Genomic DNA, 14,673 nt, shown 5'->3' with positions numbered 1-14,673 from the left:
TCATGTCAAGAGAGGTGCAGGAATTTTTACACGAGAGAGGGGTAACCACAAGCAGGACGACCCCTTAAAATCCCAGAGTAAACTCTCAAATAGAAAGGCTAAACGGCTCATTATAGAAAGCTATAACTCTGGCCTTAAAAACTCAAGGACTCTCGGTTTCCAAATGGGAGCAGGTGTTAAACCAAGCCCTGCACCCTCTTCGTTCTCTGCTCTGTACCGCTACAAACGAGACAACGCACGAGAGAATATTCAAATTCTATCGCCGGTCCACCTTCGGCAAATCACTCCCGACATGGTTAACTCAATCTGGACAAGTTTGGCTAAAAAAGGTAGTCAGTGCATCAAAATATGACGACTTAATCACATGCAACCCACAGTATGCCATTGTAAGACTTCCTGATGGAATAGAAGAAACAGTGTCACTGCGACATTTAGCCCCCGCTCCAAGAGAGGGAGAATCAGAGGTGTATCAACATATGGAACATGAAGACATTGAGCCGGAGAAAAACCCTATGACACGGATGCAGGTGCCTACTGACCATGTGACTAAGGAACCAATGGCTATACAACAGGGTGAAAACGGACATCAAGAAGAAGTAAATGCAGGGACGGAACCAACAGTTAGAGAGCCGCCGATGTCACCAATTCAAAGCACCGGCAGTATTGGTCCTGGTAGAGTTAACCAAGACCAAGAACAAGCAGACCTAATTATAAGGTCTAATATTTATTTAATTATTTTTCCATATCACAAGTTCTAACTCAGTAACTGTAGGCTTAATATGACACACTTAGAACTGTTCGTTTTATAGTGTCTAGCTTTTCTAGTTAGACTTTTGTATTGTATTACTTACATTATGATTCAAGACTACTTTCTCTACTGGTCTAACTTAATATTTGTATGCATAATATGACACTTAGGGACTGATAATTGTATAGTGTATAACTTGTTTGTTTATAGTTATACAATGCTTTTTCAATAGAGTAACTCTGTAAGTATTCTGTAGGGATACTTAAGCCTCCTATATCGTTGTCCTTCACTATTATTTACATGTTTACATGTATTAACAAATCGAGTAAACCACTTTCTTACGTATTTTAAATTGAATATGAATATGTTGGCTTAACGCAGCGGTTCTCAAACTTTTTAGCTCCGCGGCCCCCTAATATAATTTCCACTAAGTGACGACCCCCAACCATTGAAAAAAAAATCCTTCCTTTGGGTAAGGTAAATGTTCTTTAGTTAGTGTTAAAATCATGTTTCTCAAAGATATGTTGTTGCAAATGGAAGAGGAAATCGTGAAAACAAGATCTCAACTAGAACAGAATGACTGCAAACAATTGATCCAGAGATGTGTAACTGACATTGAAGAGAAATTCAATAAGAGCACGATCTGTGCAGACACCACAAATATTTTTCCAAGACCTATCTCTACTTTTCCAAAAATTAATCAACTTTGTCAATTACATCTCATGCTTACATCTTCAAGAGGTTAGCGTTCTATCTTTAAACTGGCCATTATGTATGCATCTCAAGTAAACCAGTAACTGTGAACAAATTACAACGTCTGTGGACTCATCAAGCTGGATGCTAAATATTGGAGGAGGAGCAGACATCATTTCCTGAATTACCTGAGAGATAATAACAAGCCATGTCAACTATTCTCTTGTAAACAGTGTCATTAGATATGAACATTTCAATAAATTTATTAGAAAATTAGCTCCAATCATAACTAGTGCAATGTACTTGGCTGCTGACAGTAACTTCTTGGTAATGGTGTGAGGTTTCAGAACTCTGTCAATTCTGAAAGCCATTTAATAAGAAGCTCTTGGGCTGCCATGTTTTAATTTAGTCTGAATTTCTTGACTCCATCAGCCTTCAAAACTAAAATACTTGATGTCCTTATCGGCAAAGCTCTGACATTTTTTCGGCCTCATACATTCGGCAGAGAGCAATTCTTTACAAATGACGCATTGAGGTATTTCAATTTCTGCTTAAACTATTGAAGTAAAACATACCGCAAAGAATTGTCCTTTTGTTATCTTTTCTCAGCGTTCTTTTGTCCGTGTTTATGGGTTGTTCCAGAATGAATTTATTTCCTTTCATAACATGGACTCTAAAACGATGGCATATTATTACATAAATTTTCATTCACAACGTGATTAGATCTTTCCCATAGAAATTGTTGATCCCGCATTGGTGTTACGATGCAATTAATGGACGGTTCTTCCAATAGTTTAACAATTTATTCTGCAATAACAGGCATTTTCGAATAACAATAACAAAAAAAAAAGAAAAACAAAGAAGTAACTACCAAATAAATAATGTACACCTTCAAACAAAATGTCATTTGTATCTTCTGGCTTTATATCCATGTTGTTAGATCTGTATTTGTTATCCCTACTTTTTATTTTATGTTATGAATATATGACGATCGTTTCATATTTTTTAAAAATACTATATTCTGAATAGTTTATCAATCTTACAGCACGATAAATATTAATGTATTTCGACTATAGAAATTTAATATGCTTGTTACATCACATTAGAAACAAACAAAATTCCGATGAAAAATAGCAACAAAAAAATGCACAATTTTCCGATGGTCTTAGGCGACCCCTGGCAAATGGTCATTCGACCCCAAGAGTAAACCCATAATCACATTCTTTTATTTTCGTGTTAAAATTTAAAAAAAAATGCGAAAGGAACATTTACATGTTAAACATAGATCTACTTTTGGTCCAGTAGATCAGTAATACCCAAAGTAAAGGCAGCAAGCCGCAGGTCATATCCAGCAAGTAGAAATAGAAATCAATGACCTTTCTTCAACTATCGCCTCTGCGAACTGAGACACTCCCTAAACAATTTCTTTTAGAATAAGGAAGCGTCAAACTTTTGCGTAAACTTTATTAATATTTCATCTATAATATCCATAGAACAATTCACTTTGCCTTTCAACTATTCCCAGTGGCCAACACAGTGCTGTGTGTAGATTTAAATTAAAACATTTCAACCAATATTACATGTTTCGTAATTGGTTCAATACTGCTGCTAAATAATAAGAAAAAAAAACTTCACAAAAGTAAGCCAGAACAAATCATGATGTTTATTTCAAGTTATTTAATGTATAGATCAGTGATGCCCAAAATATGGCCCGCTGGCCTGATCCGCCCATGAGGTGGTTCCATCCGGCCCGCCGATATGTCGGCACAAATTGTAGAAAATCACCCTCCAAAAAGAAAAAAAAAAGGTTGAAAAATGTATCTTTACCTTCGTTAGGGCTTCAATCTTTCTCTGATGGATTGGTACCATGACTTTTAGCATTTATGCATTTATAAAATGGGACCCTAAGTGTGGAATCTACCAGGAGAAGTGAACGGATTTTTACTTTTTGTAGAAAATGATAATAAACCAACATATTTGATTTGAAAAGAAAGTGTGTCTGTTTTAAAAATAAACAATATATAAACAGATTATTAAAATAAAATATGACGGTATTCTTGATTCGTTCAACTAAGAGACAAGAAAATGAGTCAATGGTAAAGCTAGATACAATATTGCTCACATTTTAAGTAGAGAAATGAAGCCTTTCTCTGAAGCTTAAAAGAAGGTTAACTTCAAATATCCCATTAATTAAGTACTAGATTCACAGGCTTCTATTACAAATAGTTTCATGTAAATTTCATTTTTGTACTTTTTCGTTCATGTGGCCCGCGACACGAGTGTCGGAAATTAAAATTGGCCCGCAGGTCAAATTAGGTTGGGCATAGGTTGGTTGGTATAGATGATAAAACCAACAAACACAAAAAGGTTTTTGGGGTCTTGGGTTCGAGTCCTTCAAACCGTTGACAGAACATGCAAAATGAAAGGATATATATATATATATTATTTCACCAGTCCCTTCTGCCAATTCACTTTTCAGACACGCCAGCTGTTAATCACCAAAAACACACACAGCCCATAATGTTTCTTATGTCCACGGTAACAGCGTCTCAAGGGTCAAGAGATATAACAAACGACGCCTCTCTTCTCTTGTTCCAGAACTCTTCCAGGCTCTTCCTTTAAGCTGAAGGAAGTTTCTCATTGACGCTGAACTTGAAGCCTACGCGCTGTCCCGTGTTGCCAATCGTGCATGGGGACAGTGCCCAGGACAAAGGTAAACTATTAGTTTCGAAAAAAAAAATGTGCGTGTTTCATTAATAATAATATGCGAACTTTTAACCTATATGAGTTGTAATGAAACTTTAAGTAATACGAGATGTTTTTTTTATATGTATAAATGAAACGACTATATTTATATACAATATTTATAGTTATTAACAACAGCAACAACAAAAATGACAATTGGACCTTCTGCTTACAGGTGAAATTAAAAACGATGGAAGCGCAGTGGCTGAGTGGTAAATCACTTGGCTTCTGAACCGGGAGTTCCGGGCTCGAATCTTGGTGTAGATTGGGATTTTTTACTTTCTGGAACCTCTGAGCTCTAATGGGTACCTTATATAAGTTGGAGAAAGTAAAGTGGTTGGTCGTTTGTCACATGAACCCCTTGTTAACAGTGGGCCACATAAACAGATGACCCTTACATCATTTGATCTTAGATCACTAGGTCTGAAAGAGGAATTTTTTAATTTACTTTATTGAAATGCCAACCCGATAATTATTCCTATAACTGTGAGGCTACGTTAATGTAGTCTGGCCATTTTTGTAGAAAAAGCTCGTGTAAGATAGCGTATCTAACTTTAAGAAAATGGTACATATGTACATATGTATTTGTATATAAAAGATACGTACTTATTCAAAAATGATTTTTGCAAAGGCTAAAAGTAACTGTTGCTCTCATACAGCAAGATATAGATGAATGTGAAATGAAATGCTAACTAGCACTAAAGTTGTTTGAAATCTAAACGTAGCGAATCACACACACTCAAAAGTGTTGAAATCTTTTATTATTATGTCTCAATTCTCTTTACTTACCCTAATGTTCAAATCGTCAGCTTCTTGGCAATGTCAGGTTACCCCAAAAAGTGTGTTTCAAGATGCAGGCAACAGTTTCAAAATGCAGGCGACAATTTCAAGATGCAGGCGACAGTTTCAAGATGCAGGCGACAGTTTCAAGATGCAGGCGACAGTTTCAAGATGCAGGCGACAGTTTATATGACGTTTTGTTAGAGTTCGACTTCAAACAGCTGGAACAGAAGATAATTACGTTTTCCTAATTTGGTAGACAAAGACATTTTTCTAATTACATTTACACGTAACAATGGTGATACCCGCCTCCTCTCTTCCACTGATAGGGTCCAGTAAATGCGGCTGAAATAATGGCTAATATAGGTCCACTAAACCTTAAGAGGGAAAGGTCAGTACTGACCTGCTATGAGCGGTATAAAAGGCTGGATGAATACCTCCCAGCTAGAAAACTAGTGGATGGTTGGAGATGCAGAAGACGTTTCCAGATGCAGTCTTTTATGCTCGAACTTGTCAGCTTCATATAACTTTATTGACTATAAACTCTAACGATTCGTCGTTGTAACATGTAGCGTAGAAGACTACAATATCTGTCAGTTTACAGTTAGCTATACTTCGTAGCAATTCATCTCTTGTCAGCTTCCATCGAGCCATATTCCACTCTACTTAGCTGTTACTAGTCGTACACAAGTCTACCGAATCAGAGCCGCACACGTCTTACATCGACTGTATCGACTGTAACGGCTCAAGTTCGCAGTATAGACTTTAACGACTGTAGTCCACTCCAGTTAACTCTACACTAGTCAACTTGCATCGAATCGTAAAAATCTCTCTTTTACTGTCCCGCACAATAGACAACAGTAATGACGACTGTACCGACGACTTACTTTTCACATTAACCCTTTAGTTTTTATAGAGTCCCTAATCACTCCTCCAACATTATAAAAACACTGCTAGTACCTTCTGGAACATCACGTGAGGACACGTCACATCTTGTCTTTGTTTACACGCGAAGATTCCAGAAAACCTCGCTGCTATATCATCTTGCCCGGGTCACAAGCAGTGACCTCTACGTGTCACTGTTTTTTGTAACAATATCTTAGAAAACTGGGAATAGAAGTCATTATCTAGCAACAACATACATCTATAAATTCGATGTCTATTAGTAGAACTACCAATGGAAAACAAGAACAATGAAATATTTATAGAGTTAGAAATTTGAAGTTCCAAGAGGCAATACAATTCATAGACCTATCTTACACTTACAAACAGGTTCATAAAATTGTGCGATGATGGAAAAAATTATGTGAAAATCAATCTTCTTAATAGAAACACACACTCACCTTTCCCACGATATTTTCTTTATCTTATAAGTTGATTTTAGATTTGAAATTAGCAATGTTAAAATATAAATAAAATTCAAGAATGTTTGATTCAAGACTCAAAATGATTAAGTTTGAACACTATTGTAAGTTACTATCGTGTTTTATGTAGCTAAGTGTTTAGGACCAGCTATCTAGCCTTTCCCTCAAAACATTGGACGTAGAAGCTATTGGTGTGTTATTGTGCAGAGGGGGACAATTGTCTCTCTTATCTGTCCTTTTCTCAAACTTAGACAACCATATTTCTTATTGATCTTTTACCACAGGTGTCATCACTGCTCACTCTTTTGTTTGGCCTTTAGTCTCGGTAGTTGAAAGGTTTCTTTTGTCTCTAGGCCATCAATAGTCACAGCATGTCACCAACACCCTTACCTAATGCTGTGACCACTAGTATCTTGTCAACTAAGTCAATCTCAGCGCTGAAATGTGGAAAATGAACTATGATGGCAAATTTGTGTAGGAATAAAAACAATAATAACACATTTCTATTTGATATTTGATAATAACAAATCTCTATTTGATACTTGATAATAACACTGTCAATTATGTAATTAATAATAACAAAATATATATTTGATATTTGATAATAACAAAAGTCTTTGGTTTTTTGATAATAACGAATGTCTATTTGATATTTGATAATAACAAATGTCTATTTGATATTTGATAATAAAATAACTTTTTTCTTCCCTTTTGATCCATAATTGCAATACGTTTTGACAGCTTCATGATGCAGAGAAAGAAAATACTTTCATATTGGTTGTTAAAGAAATTGTGTTTTTAGGTTTTAATTTTACAATCAATACATGTTTTTCTCGTTTTTATTTATATCTAGTACCCTAGTGTCAAAGTTCCGGTTGAAAAAACATTTTAGCACCCCATTAGTTTTTAGGCTAAATATAAATTACTTAAACAATGTCATCTATGTCAGGTATGTGTAGTTTCTTAGTTGGATAAAACTTATCTAAAAAAAACTACCATAAAGCTGGTACCTTTAATTTTAAAGTTTGTATTTGAGAGTTGTGGTGTTTATTAATATGATTTAATCTCTCACAATAATGTAGCAGTTTGTGTCGGAGGTACCAATTTGTTGACAGACTGACATAAAATGGTTGAAATTAATTCGATTACACTTTAAGATTCTTAAAGGAAATGATTTATCTAATGTGTGCTTGCGCTCCCAGAGCTTTTTTTATATGTATTTTTGTTGTATAGGTTAGAGCTATTTTCATATATTTTATTTTTATAGGTTAATGTCAGATTTTATAATTGGACTTACGCATATTTTTATATAGGTTAGTGCGGGATAGTATAAAAAGTGATGTACTTGCTGTTTTAAAACAGTTGCGTGTACAGTTGACCAGTGGCTATTTTTAATGCTGTGTTATTGCTGCTTTAACCGCTGCTGTATTTAGTACCATTGCCTTTGGCTGTTTAGATCTAGATAGATTTAGTCTCTGATGTGGAGTTGTAAGGTGTGTTTTAGTCAGTGTTACTGGTTTGTTGTAGGATATTGCAGATTGAAGATCTAGACTAGAGTTTGTTGGGTGTTACTTTTTATAGATTTAGGTATAGATTTAGGTTTAGTGTTGTTTGTACTAGTTGTAGAATATTGTAGATTCTAGACTAGAGGGTTTTAGTAGTGGTTGGATTAGTATTAGTTGTTTGGGTTTTAGTGTATATATTATTTTATTATTGATTTATTTTTTTGTACTTAAATAAAGTTTTCATTTTGTCTTATTTTATTTCAAGTAAAGTTTCGTTGGTGCTTTCATTTAGTTTAGATTAGTATGCCTGGTTACTTAGGTGACTCTAGCCCCTTGGTCGTAGACTGAGGTGTCACAGATTTAGCCCACCCAGTAGCGCTAACATCTGCCTTCTGTATAAAATTTAAAGTTGAGCAGAGAGAAGGTCTCCAGCGCCTCCTGACCTGCTCACATTAACAATGAACACAAATGTACATGAAACATAAAAATACTTTCAAAAAAAAAAAAGGTAAAGTTTGCACAAATCTAATAGTGGATTTTCCCCTTACGGGAGCCTTTAAAAATACAGTACTCTTTTAAGCATTCTATAGAGTGATTATTTGGCTCTTTAATAACATGCGGAAATACCTAAAGGCGTATAGTCTGATCATGGAACTATACTAATGGAACACCAGCTTCGAGATTTTTTGATCAGAGTGCCGTCGCGCATCTTTTTTCGCGCACCATACCAATTTGAAAAATCGATGAGGATGCCAAAGAAGAAATTTACTCCGAGAGCCACTTGGATTGACCTTCATTGAGAGTAAAACTTCCCCACACTATATTTTATTAGATCTGTAAAAACTTTATCCATTTTCTGACTATCTGATAAAATAGATACAATTTCCCTGAATAATGGATCGTCACAAAAGATTTTTTTTTAAGGCCACTTCATTAAAATAGGTGTTTCCAGTACTTCCTCATTTGGGTATTTTACACAAAATCTGGATTTTTTTTATGTACATTTCATTTTTATCATCTGTCCCGCGCAACCAAACCATCCACTTTTCCCGGTCACCAATGTTCTTAACAAGATATCAAGAGAGAGAGGCTGGTCCATTATTTGCGTAGTCCAGCCAGCTTTTTTTTTTTTTTTATAACATTTTTTCGTTCTCTCTCATGAAGGATATGTTTTGAAAATTAGTCTTACAAAATACAATTCCAAACCAACTCATGCAGTTATCGTCTTTTCACAGTAGTGAGGAGTCATCCTTTTTGATAGCCAGAGTGTTAATTGGCAAAAGTGAAAAATTCATTTTCTTTAATTTTTTAAAGTAAATATTCATAACTATATCTTTTATATAATAATATATTTTTAAAATAATAATCTTTTATATAGACATGCTTTAATAGATCTAATAAATGATTAACTCGGACCTACCAATATGGGTATATAAATACTTAAATCTGGGTATTTAAAATTTCGAATGCGAATTTTTTAAAAACCGAACTTATATTGATCTAGATCTCTTGTATAATATCTAGAATAATATAGATCTACAACACCTAGGCCTAGACTAAAGTTAAAGACTAAGGTCTAGATTTATTTAACGTTTTAAAAAAAAATCAATAGATCTAATATAGACAGTCATGAGATCCACTCTATTTTATCTAGATCTAGACCATACATGAGATCAATAATTGTCAATATGAATATTTATAGATCTAGTCAAATCTATTCCTATTGAATCTAGTCTAGATTCTAGATCTATCGATCATCTATGATCTAGTCTGTCTATAGCTATACTTACTATTATACACTTTTACAGTATATGAGTATACTCATACGAGTCATACTGGCTATACTATAGACATAGTATTGTTACGTATTTCTGTATCTTCTGGCTAGATGTATTAGTTGGCACACAAATAAAAACACTGTAAAGAACTTGACGACTAAACTTTCAGTTTCATATAACTTTAATGACTATTAACTCTAACAATTCGTTACTGTAACATGTAGCGTAGAAGACTGTACAATATCTGTCAGTTTACAGTTAGCTATACTTCGTTGCAATTCATCTCTTCACTTCGTTGCAATTCATCTCTTTTCAACTTGCATCGAGCCGTATTCCACAGAACAGACCAACGACACACTTTCCAGTGTCGCTCCAGGTCTCCCAAAGCTGAACCAAGTCGTACTCTAGTCTACCACATCAGAGCCGCACACGTCTTACATCGACTGTATCGACTGTAACGGCTCAAGTCCACTGTAGTTCGCTGTATAGACTTTAACGACAATAGTCCACTCCAGTTAACTCTACCCTAGTTAACTTGCATCGAGTCGTACACATTTCTCTTCCACAGAGCCGCACACGTCTTACACCGTCTGTATCGACTGTAACGGCTCACTCACGACTCCATACGACTCCATACGACTGACTTTCACATTAACTCTCTGGCTTATATAGAGTCCCTAATCGCTTGTCCAAAGTTGCACAAACACGGCTAGTATCCTCTGAAATAACACGTGAGGAAACGTCACATCCGGTCTTTATTTATACACGTAGATTCCAGAAAACACTCGATGCAGTGTCATCAAGTCGGGGTCACACGTAGTGACCTTTATCTGTCACTGTTCATTAGTAACTGTCCCCCTACTTAGATCTGTTCGTCCCCTGGAACAACACGTGTGGACACGTCACATCCTGTCTTTGTTTGTACATGTAGATTCCAGGGAACACTAGCTGCTGTGTCATCTCGCCGGGGTCATACGTTGACCTCTACCTATCACTGTTCATTTGTAACAGTATAAACACTATAGTTAGTATAGTTAATACTTTTTAGTAGTAGATCTAGAAAAAAATCTATATTCTATAATCTATCAATTCTATCTAAATTATTCTAAATCTAGACTTCACTTTCACATCACATTCAGTCATTCACATGATATTTGATACAGACAGTGAATGAAACACATGCAGTAGTTATACTGATTATACTTAAAGTGACGATACTACTTATAGATCTACCAGTTGATAAACATCATCATCATAGATAATAATCTACATCTATAATCATAGTGCCCTTTATTTAATCAATATAGTCAAGTCAAGGTAGTGGAACGTAAACTCGAAGGTTTAATACAATATGGTATGAGTCTATGAGTTAGTATAAGATCTAATTATTTGTTACTTTGTATGTGACAGTATGTCAATGTCTCAATTAAAATAATTAATATCACCAGCCATATCATTTTAAATATTTAAAAAGTAGACATAGATTTTTATTATATTATAAATACTAAAATAGATAGATTAGATCTACATATAATTTTACAAACTTTAGAAATGATTGATTTTATTTTTTATTGATAAGCCTTCTAGACTAGATCTAGCATCCTTAGCTAGACTCTAACATGTAGATTGTAGATCTTTGAATTGGATCGATATTCACCTTCCTAAATTGTCTCTAAAGTCTATAGCTGATTTGAGAGGCCCAACGAGGCAAGACGAGTCTATTAGTACTCTGTCTCTTGATCTATCTAGTAGGCCTACTAAGCTAGTGCATTAGCCATAGTGTAGTCAAATCTTGACAACTAGTCTTCTAGATCTAAGCTTCTAGAATAATTAGATCTAGATCCAGTCTAGATATATAGATCCAGTTCAGATTAGGATATAAAAATATTCCACTAGCTAAAATTCTAAATCTACTGATCTATACTTAATATGTTAGATATTATATGACATCTATCTACAAAAATTATTATTAAGATATAATTATAGATTCTAGACTAGTTATATATGTACATAAAATATATAAATAAAAGATAAAATTTATGCAGGCCTAGGTCCCATAAATTTATAATTGATCCAGATCTATCAGTAAAAGTTACCTTCGATTGGCAGTTTTACCCAATCTAATCTATACAAGACAATTTATAATCCATGCCTTGCCTACACCACATATATATATTAGTTTCCATTCCATGCCATACCCAGACCCATGAGTTCATGAAATAATAAATGATGTGGTGTGAAGTTGGATCTATCCCCTGAAATTCAGTACTTTAATATAAAACTCACATATCTAGTTAATTATTTGCTGACACTCTGATAAACTTGGACTTGTGTGATACATATATGTTTCTTATCAGATTTAATTAATGAAGTTTAGGTGCATTTTAACCAGTAATAAGGCTACAAAAGTAGCATCAGGTGTATTCTAACCATTGGTATTTTTCCTGGCAACATTTCTATTCTAGTCTGTGATAAATTATAAATAAAAAAAAATGTTTGTAATGTTTCAGTTATTAACAAGTAGAACCATGGCAACCAGTTCTGATGATGTACCAGAATGGTTCAAGGATCATACTTATACTATTTCTACTCTCTGGGCATCCATTCAATATTTAATGTAAGTACTACTATACAATTTTTATTTTAGTTATCTAATAGATGTTTTATGAATTGTGTGATTTTCATGGTCAAGCAACATCCAAATATCTGGGATGAAATTTAACATTTTTCTCTAAGTTTTTTTATTTATAACACTCTTAAGCACATTCATCTTTCATGAATGCCTAATATACCTTGGCTGTTGTGCAGGCCATTCCTTTACAATAAACTGTTAGATGAAATTAGGCAAAATTGTCTGATAATTTGTATGTTTGATACAACGTTTTCAATTTAATATTATTTTTTAATTGTAATGTTTTCAAAAGAAATTAACCAATATGCCTAATTGTATAATTACAGTTATGTTTGGAAATGCAAGAAAAAGGCATGCATTCCTGAAAAGTCAATGATTGGTTGCACCTCTTAAAGGTAAGGTACTGCAATTTTTCCCATGTACTTTTCTCATAAGCTGAAGTACTTGTATTTTTGAAAAACTAGTTTTCCATGAAAATGTAAATCATAATATATGTTATAGTTGCTTTTAGATTAGTTCAATGTGCATCAAATTAACTGAACATCTGCCTTCACCTATAGTAAAATTCATAACTATTAAGGTCAGGGCCATGTCTACACATTAACGCAGTAGCTCCTTTTAGGTACAGACTATTTTTAGAATGGCAAAATTATATAACTATAATTAATAACATATATACGTTTAGCATGGTCAACACATATGTCACACATATTTTTTAATTTTTTTTTAAATCCTTTTATTTATTTGTATAACTAGATAACTTTCTGTTATGAGAAAAGATGAGATTCTTGGACTCCTGCATAGCACCACCAGAAAGGAAAATCCCATCATGTTGCAAAATAAAAGTCTTGGACTAATTTTAATTTAAGATATATATATTATACTGTAAGCTGTATACATATTTATGTATATCCTGTCATTCAGCCAACAGGTTTGGATTTAGTATTTCTTTAAATCTGTTTGATATTGTACTTGAAAACTATTAATCTGAGCCCCATTAAAACAAGAGGGAGTGCAGTGGATGAGTGGTAAGGGAAATTTTACTTTTTTTAAATTAAAATAAGAATCTAACAAAAGTAAACATATAAAATATTGTGCATTCTCCTTAAAACTAAAAGCCTGGTGCAAAGGTTTAAAATGTTGGCAAAAAAAAAAAGCAACATCAATTAAATATTCTTAATTCCCTTTGCAAAACTTACTGAGAAGAACATGCATGTTGTTCCCTCATAAGTTTCTTGACAGAGGAAATCTTGTTTATATTAGATTTGAATTAAGCAAATTAAGAAAAAAATTATTATCATTATTTCAAATGGTTGTATCTAAACCTTATGAATTATTTTTCAGTTATAAGTATATTGAAATGAATGGATAATCATGAAATTGTTAAATAATTGCTGCTATCATTCCATTGACTAAAGAACCATAATTTTTTTTAAAATTAATTTCAAAATTAATTAATTAATTAATTTTCAAGCAGAGTTCACATAGATCTTGAGTGAAATTTTTCTTTTTTTTTACTAATGCTTCAATTTTATTGTATCATTAGTTTTTTATTTTTATTACCCAGAATATTTTAAAAATGAGTACACTATTTTCATGTAATAATGTAACTTGGTATTCACACATCAAAATACGCTATAATCTTTAGGCCATATAGATTTGTATAAATATAAATTAACTTGCTTAAATACATTGTAAATGTATATTGTTTGGATAAGAATAAAGTTTTTCTGTAGACAATTATTGTTCAAGATTTGTTGATGCTCCTGCTTAATAAATTATATACACAGGTCATTAGTTTTAACACACTACTGACACAAGAAAAACTGGTCGCCCCCACTTCCATTACATAGATGTAATAAAACGTGACCTCAAATCATTGAACATCAATACTGACAATTGGGAAGACATAGCTTTAGACCGCAACAGATGGAGAGACAGTGACCAAGAAAGCTATGGACAGTGAAAGTACATAGGTCTCAGCTCAGGAAGAAAAACGTACAATCCGAAAAATGGCCAGCTCCTCTACCACCGAAGCAAAAACCACCTTAACCTGTGCTATCTGTGGATGGGAGTGTCTCTCCGAAATAGGGCTCCACAGCCACATGAGGAATTGTGCTCTGAGATGAAACCTTAGTCTTTCTATTTCTACGACTGAAGGAGGCCAATGATGATGATACAGGTCATTAGTTTTAACACGTCTGATAATAAATGACAGTACAAGTTATTGAATGAAAATTTGTCATTATTTCAGGTGCTTTAGGCCTACATCAATGTGAGGTACCAGTACTTTGATTGTGTCATATAACAATTTAAAGCAACATTTTGAAATGAATAGTGTGTAGAATTGACAGTAAATACATTTAAGTGATGGGCTGTGATCTGCATGAATTGAATTTGTGTTTTTGATCTTTACTTCAAGTAAATG

The 14,673-nt window shown here is 33.7% G+C and overlaps 1 long non-coding RNA gene across 1 annotated transcript; it reads left to right on the top strand.

The window, feature by feature from the left end:
• The first annotated feature begins 10,771 nt into the window (after positions 1-10,771).
• LOC129921677 (uncharacterized) lies at positions 10,772-13,985 on the top strand. The gene is made up of 4 exons (XR_008773640.1): positions 10,772-10,967; positions 12,124-12,230; positions 12,572-12,640; positions 13,002-13,985. It is a non-coding gene; the product is annotated as an uncharacterized LOC129921677 (long non-coding RNA).
• The last annotated feature ends 688 nt before the right edge of the window (positions 13,986-14,673 follow it).

Source organism: Biomphalaria glabrata, chromosome 11 (assembly GCF_947242115.1).
Source record: "Biomphalaria glabrata chromosome 11, xgBioGlab47.1, whole genome shotgun sequence".
Lineage (NCBI taxonomy): Eukaryota > Metazoa > Mollusca > Gastropoda > Planorbidae > Biomphalaria > Biomphalaria glabrata.
Note: the sequence above shows the minus strand (reverse complement) of the source record. Positions and strands in the feature narration are given on the sequence as shown.